The sequence below is a fragment of the Rutidosis leptorrhynchoides genome, chromosome 5 (genome assembly GCF_046630445.1).
Source record: "Rutidosis leptorrhynchoides isolate AG116_Rl617_1_P2 chromosome 5, CSIRO_AGI_Rlap_v1, whole genome shotgun sequence".
Lineage (NCBI taxonomy): Eukaryota > Viridiplantae > Streptophyta > Magnoliopsida > Asterales > Asteraceae > Rutidosis > Rutidosis leptorrhynchoides.
The window spans coordinates 261,499,812-261,508,203 of NC_092337.1; positions in this window are offsets into that span (position 1 = coordinate 261,499,812).

Sequence of the window (8,392 nt, forward strand, 5' to 3'; positions counted from 1 at the left end):
TAAGTGTACTGAAGAGGACAAAGTGAAGTACGCTACGCATACCTTCACAGGTTCTGCGTTAACATGGTGGATTACCTATCTAGAGCAAGTGGGACAAGACGATGCGTACGCACTACCGTGGTCAGCATTCAAGCACTTGATGAACGAGAAGTACTGTCCCAGAACCGAGGTCAATAAGCTCAAAACAGAACTTAGAGGGTTACGAACCCAAGGATTTGATATTACCACGTACGAAAGACGATTCACAGAATTGTGCCTATTGTGTCCGGGAGCATTCGAAGATGAGGAAGAGAAGATCGACGCGTTTGTGAAAGGATTACCGGAAAGAATCCAAGAAGATATAAGTTCACACGAGCCCGCCTCCATACAACAGGCATGTAGAATGGCTCAAAAACTAGTGAACCAGATTGAAGAAAGAATTAAAGAACAGACTGCTGAAGAGGCCAATGTGAAGCAAGTCAAAAGAAAGTGGGAGGAAAACGGTGATAAGAATCACCAATACAACAACAACAGCAATTACAACAATAATCGCAACAATTATCCCAACAATCGCAACATCAATCGCAACTACAACAAATGGCCCAACAACAACAACAACAACAACAACAACAGCAACTACAATAATCATCCCAACAACAATAATAACCGCAACAACAACAACAATCAGAAGCAGCTATGCCAAAGGTGTGAAAAGTATCACTCGGGGTTCTGCACCAAATTTTGCAACAAGTGTAAAAGAAATGGTCATAGCGCGGCGAAGTGTGAGGTCTACGGACCAGGGATTAATAGAACGAAAGGAACAAATGGTGTCGGAACGAGTAATGGCGGAGCAAGTAGTGTCAGAGCAAGTTATGCCAATGTATTTTGTTATAAATGTGGAAAACCGGGCCACATTATTAGAAATTACCCGAACCAGGAGAACACGAATGGACAAGGCCGCGGAAGAGTTTTCAATATTAATGCGGCAGAGGCACAGGAAGACCCGGAGCTTGTTACGGGTACGTTTCTTATTGACAATAAATCTGCTTACGTTTTATTTGATTCGGGTGCGGATAGAAGCTATATGAGTAGAGATTTTTGTGCTAAATTAAGTTGTCCATTGACGCCTTTAGATAGTAAATTTTTACTCGAATTAGCAAATGGTAAATTAATTTCAGCAGATAATATATGTCGGAATCGAGAAATTAAACTGGTTAGCGAAACATTTAAGATTGACTTGATACCAGTAGAGTTGGGGAGTTTTGATGTGATAATCGGTATGGACTGGTTGAAAGAAGTGAAAGCAGAGATCGTTTGTTACAAAAATGCAATTCGCATTATACGAGAAAAAGGAAAACCCTTAATGGTGTACGGAGAAAAGGGCAACACGAAGCTACATCTTATTAGTAATTTGAAGGCACAAAAACTAATAAGAAAAGGTTGCTATGCTGTTCTAGCACACGTCGAGAAAGTACAAACTGAAGAAAAGAGCATCAATGATGTTCCCGTCGAAAAAGAATTTCCCAATGTATTTCCGAAAGAATTACCGGGATTACCCCCACATCGATCCGTTGAATTTCAAATAGATCTTGTACCAGGAGCTGCACCAATAGCTCGTGCTCCTTACAGACTCGCACCCAGTGAGATGAAAGAACTGCAAAGCCAATTACAAGAACTTTTAGAGCATGGTTTCATTCGACCAAGCACATCACCGTGGGGAGCTCCTGTTTTGTTGGTCAAGAAGAAAGATGGTACATTCAGGTTGTGTATCGACTACCGAGAGTTGAACAAACTTACCATCAAGAACCGCTACCCACTACCGAGAATCGACGACTTATTTGATCAACTACAAGGCTCGTCTGTTTATTCAAAGATTGACTTACGTTCCGGGTATCATTAAATGCGGGTGAAAGAAGATGATATTCCAAAGACTGCTTTCAGAACACGTTACGGTCATTACGAGTTTATGGTCATGCCATTTGGTTTAACTAATGCACCAGCTGTGTTCATGGACCTTATGAACCGAGTGTGTGGACCATACCTTGACAAGTTTGTCATTGTTTTCATTAATGACATACTTATTTACTCAAAGAATGACCAAGAACACGGTGAACATTTGAGAAAGGTGTTAGAAGTATTGAGGAAGGAAGAATTGTACGCTAAATTTTCAAAGTGTGCATTTTGGTTGGAAGAAGTACAATTCCTCGGTCACATAGTGAACAAAAAAGGTATTAAGGTGGATCCGGCAAAGATAGAAACTGTTGAAAAGTGGGAAACCCCGAAAACTCCGAAACACATACGCCAGTTTTTAGGACTAGCTGGTTACTACAGAAGGTTCATCCAAGACTTTTCCAGAATAGCAAAACCCTTGACTTCATTAACACATAAAGGGAAGAAATTTGAATGGAAGAATGAACAAGAGAAAGCGTTTCAGTTATTGAAGAAAAAACTAACTACGGCACCTATATTGTCATTGCCTGAAGGGAATGATGATTTTGTGATTTATTGTGACGCATCAAAGCAAGGTCTCGGTTGTGTATTAATGCAACGAACGAAGGTGATTGCTTATGCGTCTAGACAATTGAAGATTCACGAGCAAAATTATAAGACGCATGATTTGGAATTAGGCGAGGTTGTTTTTGCATTAAAGACTTGGAGGCACTACTTATATGGGGTCAAAAGTATTATATATACCGACCACAAAAGTCTTCAACACATATTTAATCAGAAACAACTGAATATGAGGCAGCGTAGGTGGATTGAATTGTTGAATGATTACGACTTTGAGATTCGTTACCACCCGGGGAAGGCAAATGTGGTAGCCGATGCCTTGAGCAGGAAGGATAGAGAACCCATTCGAGTAAAATCTATGAATATAATGATTCATAATAACCTTACTACTCAAATAAAGGAGGCGCAACAAGGAGTTTTAAAAGAAGGAAATTTAAAGGATGAAATACCCAAAGGATCGGAGCAGCATCTTAATATTCGGGAAGACGGAATCCGGTATAGGGCTGAAAGGATTTGGGTACCAAAATTTGGAGATATGAGAGAAATGGTACTTAGAGAAGCTCATAAAACCAGATACTCAATACATCCTGGAACGGGGAAGATGTACAAGGATCTCAAGAAACATTTTTGGTGGCCGGGTATGAAAGCCGATGTTGCTAAATACGTAGGAGAATGTTTGACGTGTTCTAAGGTCAAAGCTGAGCATCAGAAACCATCAGGTCTACTTCAAAAACCCGAAATCCCAGAATGGAAATGGGAAAACATTACCATGGATTTCATCACTAAATTGCCAAGGACTGCAAGTGGTTTTGATACTATTTGGGTAATAGTTGATCGTCTCACCAAATCAGCACACTTCCTGCCAATAAGAGAAGATGACAAGATGGAGAAGTTAGCACGACTGTATTTGAAGGAAGTCGTCTCCAGACATGGAATACCAATCTCTATTATCTCTGATAGGGATGGCAGATTTATTTCAAGATTCTGGCAGACATTACAGCAAGCATTAGGAACTCGTCTAGACATGAGTACTGCCTATCATCCACAAACTGATGGGCAGAGTGAAAGGACGATACAAACGCTTGAAGACATGCTACGAGCATGTGTTATTGATTTCGGAAACAGTTGGGATCGACATCTACCGTTAGCAGAATTTTCCTACAACAACAGCTACCATTCAAGCATTGAGATGGCACCATTTGAAGCACTTTATGGTAGAAAGTGCAAGTCTCCGATTTGTTTGAGTGAAGTGGGGGATAGACAGATTACGGGTCCGGAGATTATACAAGAAACTACCGAGAAGATCATCCAAATTCAACAACGGTTGAAAACCGCCAAAAGTCGACAAAAGAGCTACGCTGACATTAAAAGAAAAGATATAGATTTTGAAATTGGAGAGATGGTCATGCTTAAAGTTGCACCTTGGAAAGGCGTTGTTCGATTTGGTAAACGAGGGAAATTAAATCCAAGGTATATTGGACCATTCAAGATTATTGATCGTGTCGGACCAGTAGCTTACCGACTTGAGTTACCTCAACAACTCGCAGCTGTACATAACACTTTCCACGTCTCGAATTTGAAGAAATGTTTTGCTAAAGAAGATCTCACTATTCCGTTAGACGAAATCCAAATCAACGAAAAACTCCAATTCATCGAAGAACCCGTCGAAATAATGGATCGTGAGGTTAAAAGACTTAAGCAAAACAAGATACCAATTGTTAAGGTTCGATGGAATGCTCGTAGAGGACCCGAGTTCACCTGGGAGCGTGAAGATCAGATGAAGAAGAAATACCCGCATCTATTTCCAGAAGATTCGTCAACACCTTCAACAGCTTAAAATTTCGGGACGAAATTTATTTAACGGGTAGGTACTGTAGTGACCCGAACTTTTCCATGTTTATATATATTAATTGAGATTGATATTTACATGATTAAATGTTTCCAACATGTTAAGCAATCAAACTTGTTAAGACTTGATTAATTGAAATATGTTTCATATAGACAATTGACCACCCAAGTTGACCGGCGATTCACGAACGTTAAAACTTGTAAAAATGACATGACGATATATATATGGATATACATATGGTTAACATGAGATTATGATAAGTAAGTATCTCCATAAGTATATTAACAATGAGTCATATACATATAAACAAGACTACTAACTTAAGGATTTCGAAACGAGACATATATGTAACGATTATCGTTGTAACGACATTTAAATGTATATATATCATATTAAGATATATTAATATATCATAATATCATGATAATATAATAATTTAACATCTCATTAGATATAATAAACAATGGGTTAACAACATTAATTGAGATCGTTAACTTAAAGGTTTCAAAACAACACTTACATGTAACGACTAACGATGACTTAACGACTCAGTTAAAATGTATATACATGTAGTTTATTTAGATGTATTAAAATACTTTTGGAAGACTTCAAGACATATATCAAAACACTCATACTTAACGAAAATGGTTACAGTTACTTTCCCATTCTTTTCTTTCATCAAGAATTCTAGTCGTATTCTTACCCGTATTATACACAGCTTCAAAACGAACTTACTATAGGTATATACCAATAGGAACTAGCATGTGATTCCACTCTTGATTATGTCATGTATGACTAATCAATTTTAACTTCTACCATGAGCTAGTAAACTAACTAGAACTCCTTTTAACCCCACTCACCACTCACCAATTACCACTCATCATTCACTCCATTTCACTTCCAATTCTCTTTCTAATTCTCTCTCAACACTCACACATTATTATGAACGTATTTTTCCAGTAGTTAATCATCATCTTCATCAAAAATCACTTCAAAAATCAAGCTATAATAATCATAGGAAGAACACTTCAAGAACACTTCAAAAATCCCTTCGAGTTTACTAATTTACTTCCAAGCTTTCTAATCCATTCCAAGTAATCATCTAAGATAAAGAAACCTTTGTTATACAGTAGGTTATCTTTCTTATTCAAGGTAATATTCATATTCAAACTTTGATTCAATTTCTATAACTATAAACTATCTTAATTCGAGTAAAAATCTTACTTGAACTTGTTTTTGTATCATGATCCTACTTCAAAGAACTTTCAAGCCATCTAAGATCCTTTGAAGCTAGATCATTTCTTGTCACTTCCAGTAGGTTTACCTACTAAACTTGAGGTAGTAATGATGTTCATAACATCATTCGATTCATATATATAAAACTATCTTATTCGAAGGTTTAAACTCGTAATCACTAGAACATAGTTTAGTTAATTCTAAACTTGTTCGCAAACAAAAGTTAATCCTTCTAACTTGACTTTTAAAATTAACTAAACACATGTTCTATATCTATATGATATGCTAACTTAATGATTTAAAACCTGGAAACACGAAAAACACCGTAAAACCGGATTTACGCCGTCGTAGTAACACCGCGGGCTGTTTTGGGTTAGTTAATTAAAAACTATGATAAACTTTGATTTAAAAGTTGTTATTCTGAGAAAATGATTTTTAATATGAACATGAAACTATATCCAAAAATTATGGTTAAACTCAAAGTGGAAGTATGTTTTCTAAAATGGTCATCTAGACGTCGTTTTTTCGACTGAAATGACTACCTTTACAAAAACGACTTGTAACTTATTTTTCCGACTATAAACCTATACTTTTTATGTTTATATTCATAAAATAGAGTTCAATATGAAACCATAGCAATTTGATTCACTCAAAACGGATTTAAAATGAAGAAGTTATAGGTAAAACAAGATTGGATAATTTTTCTCATTTTAGCTACGTGAAAATTGGTAACAAATCTATTCCAACCATAACTTAATCAACTTGTATTGTATATTATGTAATCTTGAGATACCATAGACACGTATACAATGTTTCGACCTATCATGTCGACACATCTATATATATTTCGGAACAACCATAGACACTCTATATGTGAATGTTGGAGTTAGCTATACAGGGTTGAGGTTGATTCCAAAATATATATAGTTTGAGTTGTGATCAATACTGAGATACGTATACACTGGGTCGTGGATTGATTCAAGATAATATTTATCGATTTATTTCTGTACATCTAACTGTGGACAACTAGTTGTAGGTTACTAACGAGGACAGCTGACTTAATAAACTTAAAACATCAAAATATATTAAAAGTGTTGTAAATATATTTTGAACATACTTTAATATATATGTATATATTGTTATAGGTTCGTGAATCAACAGTGGCCAAGTCTTACTTCTCGACGAAGTAAAAATCTGTGAAAGTGAGTTATAGTCCCACTTTTAAAATCTAATATTTTTGGGATGAGAATACATGCAGGTTTTATAAATGATTTACAAAATAGACACAAGTACGTGAAATTACATTCTATAGTTGAATTATCGAAATCGAATATGCCCCTTTTTATTAAGTCTGGTAATCTAAGAATTAGGGAACAGACACCCTAATTGACGCGAATCCTAAAGATAGATCTATTGGGCCTAACAAACCCCATCCAAAGTACCGGATGCTTTAGTACTTCGAAATTTATATCATATCCGAAGGGTGTCCCGGAATGATGGGGATATTCTTATATATATGCATCTTGTTAATGTCGGTTACCAGGTGTTCACCATATGAATGATTTTTATCTCTATGTATGGGATGTGTATTGAAATATGAAATCTTGTAGTCTATTGTTACGATTTGATATATATAGGTTAAACCTATAACTCACCAACATTTTTGTTAACGTTTACAGCATGTTTATTCTCAGGTGAATATTAAGAGCTTCCGCTGTTGCATACTAAAATAAGGACAAGATTTGGAGTTCATGTTTGTATGATATTGTGTAAAAACTGCATTCAAGAAACTGATTTCGATGTAACATATTTGTATTGTAAACCATTATGTAATGGTCGTGTGTAAACAGGATATTTTAGATTATCATTATTTGATAATCTACGTAAAGCTTTTTAAACCTTCATTTATGAAATAAAGGTTATGGTTTGTTTTAAAAATGAATGCAGTCTTTGAAAAACGTCTCATATAGAGGTCAAAACCTCGCAACGAAATCAATTAATATGGAACGTTTTTAATCAATAAGAACGGGACATTTCAGAATCCGAGGGACTTGAACTATTTGTAAGTTCCATTGCGTACGATTGAATAAAGGATGTTTCGATATGAAATGATGTTCGGATATTGGATGATATTCTAATTACATAGAATACCTATACATAGTACAAAAGATCCCGTGGATTACGAAAAGAATTAAGGAAATGTGTAAGATAAAGTCTACAGTAACAGATACGCTAAGATATGAATTAGCAGATACGCTAAGATATGAATTTTTGTCTATACACTATTCATGCAATCAATGCAGTAAGATGTGTCTAGACTAAAGATGGTAAGCAGATAATTTTAACATGAATGATAAGCAAAACTTTTGACATGCGGACCAGGTTCAAGTCCAGACTCATTAATATAACCTAACAACTACTAGGTCGAAGTCCAGACTTCACTAATGCATCCTAACAACTACCGGTTAGACACACTAATGTTGACCTGGTTCGCTAAGACCACCGCTCTGATGCCAACTGAAACGCCCCGTCCTAATCCATCTGGACGAAGTCCATATCGATTTTAAACGATTCATAATAGTTGATTACATCACGAGGTACTTGACCTCTAAATGATACATTTTACAAACATTGCATTCGTTTTTAAAAGACAGACTTTCATTTCATCGAAAGTTGACAGGTATGCATACCATTTCATAATATCCAACTATAAATGACCTAATATGTCATTTACTTAATAATAATCTTTATTGAACTTCAATGACTCTAATGCAACGTCTTTTGAAATATGTCATGAATGACTCCAAGTAATATCCT